This window comes from Ambystoma mexicanum, chromosome 9, assembly GCF_040938575.1.
Source record: "Ambystoma mexicanum isolate Mex_15411 chromosome 9, UKY_AmexF1_1, whole genome shotgun sequence".
Taxonomy (NCBI): domain Eukaryota; kingdom Metazoa; phylum Chordata; class Amphibia; order Caudata; family Ambystomatidae; genus Ambystoma; species Ambystoma mexicanum.
In genome coordinates this window covers 1,201,696,041-1,201,710,000 of record NC_090931.1, presented here as the reverse complement: position 1 = coordinate 1,201,710,000, position 13,960 = coordinate 1,201,696,041, and positions in this window count along the sequence as shown.

Below are 13,960 nucleotides of genomic sequence, written 5' to 3'. Positions count from 1 at the left end.
CTAAACTATTCTAAATAGAGTTAAGCAAGCAGCAGGTAATCATGAACAAGGAATGATAAACAGAATTTGAATACAACCTTCCCTCTCCAAACAAGAGAGAAAAACATATTTGAAATCTTACACTTTAAAATGGCATTCGAAAATGTCCATGTCAAACAATGAATGTGTGCAAAAGTTCTTAAATCAATACAAATTTCTATGGGAGCAACATTGATGAGATGCAAACAATCATGAGCTATAGTGTAAGCAAGAGTAAACACTTTGAATCCAAGTGGAAGGATGAAAATAATTTAGAATGATATTCACGCATGTAAAACTTTGCAAATTTGTGGATACCCGCCTAAAATTAACTAAACAGTTTTTAAGAATAATGGGGGAAATACACTGATTGTGAGTGCGGTTGGGATGTAGCTATATGTCTTAGGTATACCCCAGAGTTGAAATGAAGTCTCTAGCTATTAAATTGAGTGAGTTATGCAATGTTGAATGAGAGGCGTTTTTGGAAAATAAAGGCGCGAAAAAGAAAACAGAAATAAACTTTTACAAGGATAGTTATGCTCTATACTAGTGCATTCAGGCTAGGTTACCAGATCCAAACACAGTAAGCTCTAGAGTTGATCCACAGAACCAACCCCAGCATCTATGTGCCTGCCCTGGTGGACCCAATCCAATTACCCGAAGGAGGATTAAGTATTCAGGGTTTCACAAGACAAAATTATTTAAAGAAGTTAGCACTAGCGCAAAGAATCAAAGGCAGGGTTTCAAGAATGGTTGTGACAATATTACAGTGATCAGGATAAGATAAGGATTGGATGACTTAGAGATGGGATGGAACAAAACAAGGCAAGGTATGCTATGATTTTCTATGCTTCCTATAAATACTTACAGTCCACTTTAATTTAGGATTTTGGACCGTCAAAGGTTCTGGTCATCACACGGATCGGGACTAACCAAAGACAGCTGGGCAAATCTGGTGGAACAGGGTCAGCTGGGAAGATCTGGTCACCAGACTGCACTTCTGGTTACTGGAGTCTGGAGATCAGTGGGATGGCGAGTTTGCAGTAGCCATGCATTTTAGTAGTAGCAAGCCAGACTGGATCAAAATTCTTCCCTTGGGTTTTTGGGATTTATTTAGAATTTGAGGCCTAGCTGGAAATGGAGTCAGCAATGCATACGCCTTGGCTTTGCAATGAAAATAAATCAGGAACAAAGATGAAGAAATCAGGAACAAGACGCCACACAGAAAATCCGGAAGAAGTCAGGAATCTGTCCTTTCTGTGTGTGTCAGGTTCCCTTATTTATCATGGCAAATGACATCACTAAATGATATGGCAGGGGCAGGCTTACTACCCACACCCCTAATGCTAGGATTGGGCAGGAACACAGTTTCTGCCTGGCTTTTCGCTGATTGAATGACAAGAAAGGATGTCATGTTTATGGAGTTACTTTTACAATGTCCAGAAACCTCCCCTAGCCACTGGAACCAAAATCTAAGTTTCCCACAAATACATATTATGCATTTAGAACCTCTGAGAAAATCAAATACACAGGTTACACATTTTGTGGGTCAAATTGTAATCCAAATCCCAAGTCTGTGGGACCTGGTTTTGACTTTCTGCTACATTTTGGCAATTTTAACCATGAAAGATTTGGCCTAACATTTCCCAGTTTTGTACATAGATGCACAATTATGCCTGGGATATGTGTACACAATGTTATGTTTGCAACACTAATACTTTCTGCACAATCGCTCATTCTTTATAACTTCTGTTCCTTATGCAGTATTGAGTCCTATCAAGTCTTCAAATGAATAGCATAAAATTATATTTAAAACTGCCAACTTTCAGATTTTTCCTCGTTCTTGTGGCAAAGTTAAATGTCTTGAAAGGTCAGTTGCAAAATAGGATTTTTAAACACATGTCACTTGTCCATTTTTTTTTTCTTTTTCCAAGTGTAAGCGAATTTCAATCCCTTTGAAGCAGAATGAGGGGCCTCTCCTTTGACTGAAATTTCCTGCCCCTCCCACTTGAAAGGTGAGAGTCTTAGCCTGCTATTGATGCTGACAGGGAAGTCCCATTGTCCTGGGTACTAAAAGACTCCAAGCTAGCAATTAGCCTTTCCTGTGCCAGCAGTTTATGAGGTGTCACCCTTTCTCAGGGCCAGCACTGGCACAGCAGTTTTTTTCTTATATATAGTTTAACAACTTATCCTGGGTTTAGCTTTTATTTTCTCATTTTAAGTCTTACCTGAAACCTAGGAATCAAAACAGTTTATAGGAGTACTTTTACCAGTAAGACATATTTTTACATTTCTAAATGAGTATGCCTTTACACCACAATGTACTTTTAAATAGGTGAGTTTGCTCTTCATTCAGGAAAAAGCACATTTAACTTATTTCTTTAAATTCGGTTTTCATCTGCAGCAAATACACACTTCGGGCAGCTCTATTACTTTCCTTGAGTGCTAAAGTTGTTTGCAGCATGGATACATGTATCATGCATCTGTTTTAGAGTCTTTCTCTGGACAGGTGATTCTTGATATGTGTTGCAAAGAAATGGCTGTGTTCCCCATGGAAAATGAAAACACAGTCTCTGGTTTGGTTTTCCAAAGATACTTTTAAAAGGACCTGTCATTCAAATAAAGCCCGGTTCCTCTGAGACTCAAGACTGATCCTGGCCATTCCAGGGCCTTTTTGATCTTAGTAGTTCAGGAGGACTTGATGAATTTAGCGCCAAACAGCACTTTCAAGGTTGAAAACATGACATTTTAAAGAGGCATTTTGGGTTTACAGCAAAGTAATGTTGCTTCTTTCCTTTGCTCCATGTAAAATGTTGCAGAGCACACTGGCACATTCCTGCAGTGAGTACTCTGTTTTACCCCACCTGAAATGGGGTTGGTAGGGTAGTGCAGCCATTTTCTGATTGTGACCAAACACAGTTTTGAGATCTTGGCGCGCACAGGGTTCAGCACAGCCATTTTGTGCTGTTTCTTGCACCAATGCAGCAAAGTGATGTAGTGAAGCATAGCTGAGTGGGTCAAAATATCCTATACAGCAATGTTGTTATAGTGTAGTATTTTTGTTTTTTGGTTTTATGTTTATTTGGTTTTAGTAGAAAGGGGACAGTTTTCCCCTACTAGGAGTAACAATGAAGGAGTACGCCAAAAGCAAGAAGTATTTAATTATGAAGTATTCGAAGATGGCATTAGAGGCAGTCATGGTACTATGTCTGGTACCATCTGGTATGACAATATGAAATGGTTGGGGTGAGAGAGGGCCAATGACACATGTTCTGTGTGCACTCTCATCCCTCAGGTTACAGGAATGTCTAAGCTCGTTCTCCCTCAAGAAGTGTCAGTAGAAGAAAGAGGGTGTCTAATGCATTTGTCATTGTGTAAAACAAGGGATTTGATTCAAGGAGAGTCGGTTACTGTCAAATGGATAGATGAGGGCGAGTAAGTATATGCCGAAAATTACATGAAACTTACGAGAATGATGAACAAAGAGGCCACAAAACACATTATATTACAATATGTGACAGAAGGGGCGAGAAGTAGAGAGCAACTGTTCACCACCCACTGCAGATTAAATGGTCACAATGACGCAGGGACAAGTATTCTGTGGTGCCATACAAGACCATTGATGCAAATTGAGGGGTCTGTCTTCCATGAGGGGACATGGGATGGGGGTATGATGCAATGTAGGGTGGAAGGAATGGTAGGGTTCAAAGAAAATTTGATGAAAAAAGTGAATGATAGCTGTCTCATAACGTGGAACAAGCATGTACACAATTTAGCGTGAATTGATGAGAAAAAAAATGTGCACATAAGGGAACTCACATGCTTTTCTTTGTATTTTATATCCACCAGCTTGATATGTTTGGGGACCAATACTGGATGCACCATGTGATGAGTATCCTGGCGCAGAGCAGCGGGACTGCAGTTATTATGGATATATGGTGGGCAAGTGGAACCCAGGCATTCGCCCAGCTCCCTCCATATTGGGTGCCCCATTCAGAACTCATTCCATTCACCAATCATCCTGCACTATTGAATAAATATTTACACACTAATAAAGCAGTGATCGGGGGGTGCATGCACGACCAGCCCGATCTTTGAACTTGAAGAGAATTTGCAGGAACAACAATTATTGGTCCCAAAGATCAACACTGATTGCTATTCCACCAGAATAAAGGTTATTCAACAAAGCATCAACATTTTTTTGCATTCCTATTCCTTCCAGGTGTCCAGGCAGCAGCCAAGTGGGTGCAAATAAATGGCCAAAAAGTATTACAATTGGTGAATTCAACAGAGAAAGGATTTAACACAGTGAGGGAAGAGCTATGGCAGTAAGATTAGTAGCCCTCCAAAACAGATATATTTTGGACGTGTTGACAGCAATGGAGGTTCGAGTGTGTAAGAAGATCTGAAGCAGCTGCTGCACTTTTGAGTCTGCAAACAAAGCAGTCAAGGAATGTTGACAGAGGCTATTGAGGAGCTGCACCTGCTCCATGAGACTATAATGAAAGACACTAGCACAGTAACATCTGACAACTGGCCCTGAATGTTGAAGGGGCTGGGAAAACAACACCACGTGTACGACACACACAAATGGAAATGCCTGAGTAGGGCGCCCCGGGAACTCTCACTATACTATCCCTGGATATAGACAAGTATGAGGCCTTTTGGCTAGACTGTTCAGAAGATGAGGAAGCTTTTATGATTATGGGTTGCCCACAAGAGAAGTATTAGGCTCAAGGGAAGAGTTTCCATAGTGTAACAAGGATATGGATGCCAAAGGAAAAGAACACAGCTGCTTGCTCAAAATGTGTTGACGATCAATTGATCAAAGGAGGGATTGTAGTAAAGGTCAAGATTCAACGCTGCGAAGGGGGGCACATGTAGCAGCTGTGCAAATAACAAGGTGACATAAAGAGTGACATGGAGGGTGACAGTGGTGGTTGGGACATCATTGAGCACAGCGCTGCTTGGCACAGAAGCAGGTGCAGGTTGAGAAGTCCCCCGGTGGAACACAATGGATGGTGGGTGCTTTGGGTGTAGTAATGGGTAGTAATTTAGTGCAGACACATGATGGGGGTGCAGGGTGTAGTAGGGGGGTATCTCAGAGGGGGGCTTTTGAGCAATATGTGAACAGTAGAGATGCAATTTCCTTGTAGGCCCATGTTAGGAAAGCATTTCTCGCAGACAGCTCATAATAAAAGAGCTGCAGGCCTTTGTCTGTGACAGCAGTATGTAGTTTTGAACAGTCAGCAGAAACAGTGTGTGAAAATGTTGCAGGGTTAAAGTTTTCCTGGAGAACACAGCCCCAGTGAAGTCACTCTAAGAGATACTTTTGAGGCCAATGAGCTAGGTACCTGGGTGCATGAGGAGAATTAGCAGAGAAATAGAAACTAAATAGTGAATTAAACTCCAGTTTTAGACTACACTTGTCAACATGCTGTGAGAAAGAAACTTGGGGGCCAGAGCCTTGGGGTAGGGATTACGGGGCATGTGGCAGGGAGCCAATCAAAGAGAGAGGTTTTGGTGTCCCTAGGGTACAACATTGTACAGTGTCTGCGCTGATGTCTGCAGGGCACATCATTGGTCAGACTCAGTTTGAATGTCTCGCCCGTTGCCATCTGAAGCCATTTTGATATTGGGCATTGCCAACCCATTGCAAACAAGTGTTTTCGACCAAACAGCACAATCAAGTAATTGAGGGTGGTGTGGGAAGGTTTGTGATGTCAAAAGGGTTGTTAATGTGGGATATTTGCCAAAAAAACATTTAACCAATTAGGATTATTCAACCTATACCAACATATAGGGGGCTGACTTAGTTCCATCCATCAGCTTCTGTGACCACCCCTAAAAATGTAACTAATTGTAATCTGAGTATAAAATGCTTAGCTGCAGCGGCAGAGTTGACAGCTCATTTCATTCAGTTCCATGGGGCTGTCTGAAAAGTCCTTCCAAACTGTTTTGTGTCCAATAAATGTGTGTTGCTTCTTGCTTGGTGTATTGCTCCTTTTGGATTGGTTTTTGGTTCCTGTGATTACTTTCACCTGAGGTCCCCTGGTACAGTGTACACATTGAATGTATTTTTTAGTGTGGGTTAAACCCAGAGCGCCCACAAATAAGGAGAACTACATTAAAGTCGACAAGGATTACACAATGGTGATTATTGAGGCTAAAATGATGGAATACAAGGAGAGGATAAGGAATGCTAAGTAAACCATTTTCAAAAGGACAATGCCTGTTGGGCCCTGGGACAAGAGGCAATGTTAAAAAAAAATTGAGGACAATCAAAGAGAAGATGAAGGTCAAGTATTATATGATGATGCTCTATAAAGATAGAGGGAATGCACCTGATCATTTGGAAGCTGTTGTTCAGTAGGAGGGGAAGGAAGACTTTAATTTCAAATAAGTAACTGAGTCTCAAGTGACAGACATCATGGGAAGCTTCAGCCCACTTATTGTCAAGGTGACACCTGTCCAGTAGTTGAAATTAAAGCCAGCCTACCTGCATTGATTCCAGCTATTACTAGATTTCTTAGTCTCTCGATTGAGGAGGTCCAGGTCCCAGCCAGTATCAAGAATGCATGGATTACTCCTCTGCTAAAAACAACAGCCTAGTTCCTCAGAATCTGTTGAATTATCAGGCAATTACCAATGTGACATTCCTGTTAAAAGTGTGTTGACGTGTGGCCTGTATGCAAGTATAAGAACATCTTTCAAATTATATCATTCCAAATAAATGGCAATTTGGTTTCAGGCTGTCACATGGAACAGAGTCAGCCTTGCTGGATCTGAAATCAAGGACACTTCAGTATATGTATAATGGACAATGTGTACTACTACTACTGCTGGACTTGTCCACATCATTCAGCCTGGTAGAGCATGCCTTGCTGGATGAGAGACTTCAACAGATCGCATCTTTTCTATCTCAACGGCGGCCTTCATTAAGTCGTTCCTGGAAAATCACAAGGCAAGAGTCTTCTGTGGTACTGTGGCAGCAGATCCCATAGAGATTCAGTATGGTGTCCCGCAAGGCTCACATTTGCCTCCATCTTTATATAAACCTTTTACCCTCCCATTGTTTTAACTGCCAGAAAACAAGAGAGTGATGTTCACAAATTATGTGGGTGACTCCTGATGCCTTATTTCTGTGACAAAGGTGTATGAAGCAGATATTGAGAACATAAAGAGAGGGTACATGTTAATTCAATCTAGGATGATGGAGAATGGTCCTGACCTCAATGATGACAAGACAGAGGTTATGATGATTGGCACTGAAGGCAGGCCGCAAAAGTTGAGCCTGGATGATCAATGTTTTGTGCTAGCTGGCTGTAAAATAAGCATGCAAGATAAAGTAAAGCATGAGGTGTCATACTTTGTCAGACCAAAGAAGTGGAATGCTCATGTAAACAACCTTATGGTCAGATCAGTTTATTTCATCAAATTGCTGTGACAGATTCATCAATTTCTGTCAACACAGAACTGCAGTACTGTGGCTAGGTCCATTTTAAGCTTGAAAATAGATGACTGCAACAAACTACAAGTGAGTCAGAATATGCAGTGAGCGTGGTGAAGAGAAATTATCATGTATCGCAGGTCAGGAAAACCCTGCACTTGTTAGTTATTGAGTCTTGGATTACTTTTCGGTTACTGATGATTACTCATAAGTGTCTGACCAGAAACAATCCTGAATATCTAGTGGAAAGGCTAGAGAAGAGGTCCAATCAGAGAACATTAAGATCAAATGACCTGAACATGTTATGTGTTTCAAGAACTAAATTAAACAGGGTCAGCATAGAAGCATTTTTTTGCAGTTTCTCCTGTAGCTTGGATCGCCTTGCCACCTGATCTTTGAGGCATCTGATGACAGAGTTTAAACGAAAACTGAAAGCACCTCTACTTCCTTCCCTAAGCCCCTAATGGCCAGATTGTATATATAGGAACGCTGGAAGGAAAATATGGACCCATTTAACTTAGGGTGGGGTTTCAATTATGGCTTCCTTGGCAGCAGAAGCCCATTCTGGCCTCCCTGGAGGTTCCTGAGTCCTACTAGGGCCTTTAAGGTAATGGTTATATTGGTGTGTGAGGCAAGAATCCTCTTTGGCTGAGGCTGGACACTTATGGAGCTAATGTATACAATCCAGTCTTTAACTAGCATTCCCAGCATTGGCTGCAGTTACTATGCACTGTTAATAAAGGGCATCATGTGAATGTTAGGTCAAAACAGGGGTGTATGGTTAAGTTAACATATTAGGTTTAGAGCTCTACCTTCTGTTTTTTTGTTTGTGTTTAAGGGATTGCTACTTAGTGGCTTTTGGCTGCTTCAAAAGTGCTTGAAAATTAGACATTTAAAGCAAAACATTATAATGAAACCTCAACATATTATAACATGGCCTAAACAGTTAGTATAAAAGGAAACTGACATCAAATTCCCCTGCCCTCCCCCAAAAGGAGTGAATGAGTACATACATAGGGCCCCATCATGAGTTGGGCGGTATCCCGACTGGGATAACGCCCAACCTGACTTGTGTTAGTGCCCACCCGTCCGGTGGTATTAACACTGGATCACGGGTTGGGCTCTAAACGTTACTCCCCGTTCCCCATTGGACCCAATGGGGAATTTTCAGAGCAATTACCACTCTGACCTGGGGGTAAACAAGCCGTACTTGAGATTGGGCAGAGCCGTAAATGCAGTGGTTAACATCATTACCGCTGCATTTAAGGGCTACTGCCCAACTTGTGATGAGGCCCATAGTACTCAGATAGAGTCTAGTTGATACGCATTTAGCTTTGGGAAAGAGACACTTTGTTGACAGACAGCAACATGCTACGAGCATGTTTGTTTACCTTAAAAAATGACATGGCGTAGCATAACATAACACAATGCATCATACCAAACCTAAATCAAAGTAGCACTTCAAAACAGGGCTGTGCATACATAATTTAGCTTAGGAGAGGCACATAGCAAAACATTAACAGACATACACATACACACTCAGCTGCAGACTCACCTTCTGTTGCTCTTGGGTTGACTGAATTTGAGATGAAATGACTGCTCTTTTGTAGGCCAGGGCCCTGTGTCTTCAAAGGCAAGGGACTCCACCCCTAAAACTTTCCTTCGCTCTGCCCTGCGGCTACTTGCTGTTTCCTTTCATTAAGATGTGCCATTCTTCCTTTCATTAAGATGTGTTATCTTTCGTTGTCAGAGGGAGGAACATATGGGTGCTTGAATTGAATTGATTCAACTTGTGACTTTCATAAATAGAGTTTCTTTTTTAAAATTAAATTGTGTTAATTTATTATTTTACTTGACCAAGCTCTGGGCTTGTGCTTAAGGACCAAAAGCATGCTGTTGCCTCTGTGTTGATCAGACTATTGAGTCTCTCTTAGTGTCATGGTGAGCATGAGCATGTTGAAGACCAACCGAAAGAAAAAAAAAGATGGCAAAAGCCATTCTGCTTACTTCTATAGGGCTCACAACAAAGTTTGGGAGGAGTTGTATGTCAGATGTCCAAATATGCCAATTTATTTGTGTGCCAGCTCCTTGAAAGGTGAGCTAAAACCACTTTGATTTATTTGAGGGGTTTCCTCAATAATGGCATGGATGCCAAGAGGATTTTATTTTGTTACCAAAATGTTGGTCTTGTGATTAAGGATCCAAAGCATGTTATTGGCTCTGTGTTGGTCAGACTATTGAGTCTTCCTTAGTGTCATTGTGAGCATGGTCATGTTGAGGCTCTGTCAAGAAAACACGGATGGCAAGATCCTTGTGCTTACTTCTCTAGGGCCCCCAACAATTTTTAGGAAAGGTTGTATGCTAGAAGTCTTTTCCACCAGCTCCCTGAAAAACAAGCTAAAATAATTATGATTGATTTGGGGGATTCCTCAATAATGTACTGGATGCCAAAAGGTTTTCATTTCTGTACCAAAACCCTGTACAGATTGCTTAAAGACCCAAACCATGCCTCCGCAGTGGTCAGACTATTGTGTCTTCCACTGCGTCATTGTGAGCATGAGCAGCTTCAAGCCCTACGTTTGGGAATAAACGTTAGGCAGTTGACCTAGATTATGGTGTGGGATGGATGATCTTTAACAAATAGTTTACTCGTTCAAGTTGTTGGGCTGGAATCTTTACCTCAAACTCCACAACTCATTGTAATTCATTTGAACTTGTCTTATGCCTCAAGTTGTAAGGAGGAGTGTTCCCTTGGTCTAAAGGAGCTGGATGCAAATATACAGGTCCTTTCTATTTTTCCAAATCCCTCTAAGACTTACAGGGTAATTCATAGATTTCAGCGCAGAGGCAGCGCACGCGAGCAGTGCAGATAGGTAGCGTGTGCCAGAGTGCGCCAGCCGTGTGCGCTAAACAGCATTCTGGCGCACCGCGTATTCATGGAATATCAAAGCCATTTTGAGCGCTGGCGCAGAGAACATCCCGCAGCATCAGATGTGCCCCCAAAAACACCCCTTGTGCAAGGATAAAGCATTGAAATCCCCAATGCAGGGCAAAGGGCTGCGCTAACCCTGCACCAGTTCACAGGGCCGGTACAGTGCATTTGGGGGGTGTGCGGGAAGTCATACACGCGATAGGCCTTGGGTGAGCGGGGTACGTGTATAGCGGGGTTGTGCTGGAAGTTTAACACGCGATAGTCCTTGGGCGAGCGGGGTACGTGTATACAGGGGTGGGCGGGAAGTTTAACACACGATAGGTCTTGGGCGAGCGGGGTATGTGTATTTTGGGGTTGTGCGGGAAGTTTCACATGCGAAAGGGCTTGGGCGAGCAGGGTACGTGTATTTTGGGGTTGCGCGGGAAGTCTAACATGCGATAGGTCTTGTGCGAGCAGGGTACGTGTATTCTGAGTGGTGCACGGGAAGTTATACACAAAATAGGCCTTATGCGAGCGGGGTACATGTATAACAGGGGTACGCAGGAAGTTTAACACGCGATAGGGCTTGGGCGAGTGGGGTACGTGTATTTTGGGGGTGCGCAGGAAGTAATACACGCAATGAGCCTTGGGCGAGCGGGGTACGTGTATAACGGGGGTGCGCGGGAAGTTTACCACACGATAGGCCTTGTGCGAGCGGGGTACATGTATTCTGAGTGGTGCGCAGGAAGTTATACACGCGTTAGGCCTTGTGCGAGCGGGGACGTGTATTTTGGGGGTGCGTGGGAAGTAATACACGCGATAGGCCTTGGGCAAGCGGGGTATGTGTATTTTGGGGGTGCGTGGGAAGTAATACACGCGATAGGCCTTGGGCGAGCGGGGTACTTGTATAAAGGGCGTGCGCGGGATGTTTAACACATGATAGTCCTTGGGCGAGCGGGTTACGTGTATAACGCGGGTGCACAGGAAGTTTCACACACGATAGGGCTTGGGCGAGCGGGGTACGTGTATTTTGAGGTTGCACGGGAAGTCTAACACGTGATAGGTCTTGTGCGAGTGGGGTACGTGTATTCTGAGGGGTGCGCAGGAAGTAATACACGCGACAGGCCTTGTGCGAGGGGGTACGTGTATTTCTGGGGGTGCGTGCAGAGTTTCATATGCGAATTGGCAGTGTGGGTCCTCCCAGGTGTGCCCTCTCCTCCCTCCCCAGGCCCCGCAGGCAGCCCATCCACCAAGGCCATGCCCCGCAGGTAGCCCATCCACCCTAGGCATGCCCCCCAGCCAGCCCACATGTCACCATTGAGGATGGAGGATTAGTACACCTCAACCTTATTGTTTGGTTTGACTTTATAGAATTTTTTGTAATTTGTAGATAGATGTTGGGGACCCTCTTTTGGTACACATGTCACCATGCACCAGTGAGCACCCACTCATGTGCCCCTGCACCCCCACCACATCGGCAGTGAGGGGCATCTGCCAGCAGGCCCCGATTCATGTCTCCCTGCACCCCCACCCACCCGGCAGTGAGGGGCACCTGCCAGCAGGCGCCGACTCATGTCCCCCTCAACACGACATCATGATCCACAATCATGGCCCTCATGGCCACCAAAATCCCACCGCACGCCATCCCTGCCCAAATAACCAACCAAGTATTACATCCACCCCACATTGAAATGCCCATTACATGATACAACCCAAATGGCATTTATGTACATCAACACATGTCCGTCTCATACACACACAATGGGTGCCAGTAAATATGAAAACCCACATCGTGACATGCATGAAACCAATGAGAGAATATCACACATTGAAGTGTGAAACAAAAATGTATTCAACACAAAATGAAGGGAATCAAATGAAAACACACACTAATGGAAATAAGAAATAAAATGCAGCATGTTCCAAAATGAAAGAAATATGAAATCAGAATCCAAATAAATCCAAATGAAAATGTGTCCAAAGTCTCCGTCCAACAAAGCAAATCCAAAGGGAAAGAAATAAGTAAAATCCATTTCTCCATGGTGAAAAAAACAAAAATGATGATAAATCCACTGTTCAACTATATACAAATAACAAATCTAGGGTCCATGAGCCCAACCATTGAAATTAAACCTACAAAAAAAAATACCTAATAAAGAACTATCTACAAAAAGGTGGGGCATAGTCCAAGCGACCAAATCAAAGAAAAACATAAATGAAACCTAACACTAACTAACGATATACAATGGCGGCGGGCAAGTCCTACAGCTCACTTGCTGATTTCCCGGGCCAGGGCATCATCGAACTCCTGTTCTATGTCCTGGAGGCGGGCCTGTTCCATGGCCCCGAGGTTTTGCAGGGATAACGCCATGTCCAACTCCAACTCCCTGCGAGTGGCCTCGAGGCACTCAGCCTGCCTCAGCACCCTGCGCATGGAGTTCTCCAGCCTGACCATAGTGAGCCGTGCCTCTTCCGCCCACCGCTGCTCCGTATCTATGTGCTGGCCCAACCGCTGCCACACGGAAGACACTCCCAATCCAGGGTTATTCTGCCCTCCGGCCGATGCCTGCCCCTCGGATGTTGATGGCCCCGAGCCATCATCGCTCCCACCTTGAGCCTGCTGCTGCTGTGCCTGTGCCCTGCCTCTTGATGCCTGCATGTCCCCCTCCTGCTGGGGTGCAGTTGTTGGTGTGGCCACCCCTGCTGGACCTCCGACTCCCGACTGTGGCAGGGATGTGTCCTCCACCAGCCTGGCCGCCGGGTCAGAGGCAGCTCCACAGGGTACGCAGGTGACACATGGGCCGGAAGATGGCACGGAGGACGATTGGCACATAGGGGGTTCAGGTGAGGAGGGGGTCGGTACAAGGTCAAGCACACAGAGGAATCCAGCACTCGTGACCCATCCTAGTAGGTTGACATGGTCAAAGAGGCATCCGAGATAACGTGCAGTGTGTTCACGAAAACACTGCAGGTCATCCCGCATGCCCCAATGACGCAACACCACCCCAGCAGGAAAGGCTCAACCCGGTCCCAGATTGCCACGTTCGCAGGGAGAGGAAGGCCAGTTGTTGTGCACTCATCCCCTCCCTGAGAACGGGTCTGGACGTAGGCATCGCTGCTGGTGCGGGATGATGCAGTCACAGGATCGGGGACAGGATTACACACAGGAACTTCCACAGCGGCCTGTGCTTCCTCCTGTCCCTGCCCCTGGACTGCAGCACCAGCATCAGTGGAATCCCCCCTCCAGACCCCATGTGTGTCCCTTCCACGGCCTCCTCCTCAACCAAACCCCCCACCAACCTGGATGACTCTGTGCCATCTTCCTCCATCAGACCCTGTGGGGTCTCAGCTGCCCCTTCTGCTGCTGAGGAGTCTACCTCCAACCTCCACCTCTTGGACCTCCCCTCGGCAGCTGCGGCCAAGGATGCGGCACCAGACTCCTCACTCCCCGACGACATGACAACATGGGAGGAGGGCCGGGCCTTGCATCTCCGGCTGGCGGTGCAATCCCTGCCGCTTTGCTCCACAGCACCGTCTCCACCCTCTTCATCAGTTGACGCTGCAGACAGGGAGAGATAGAA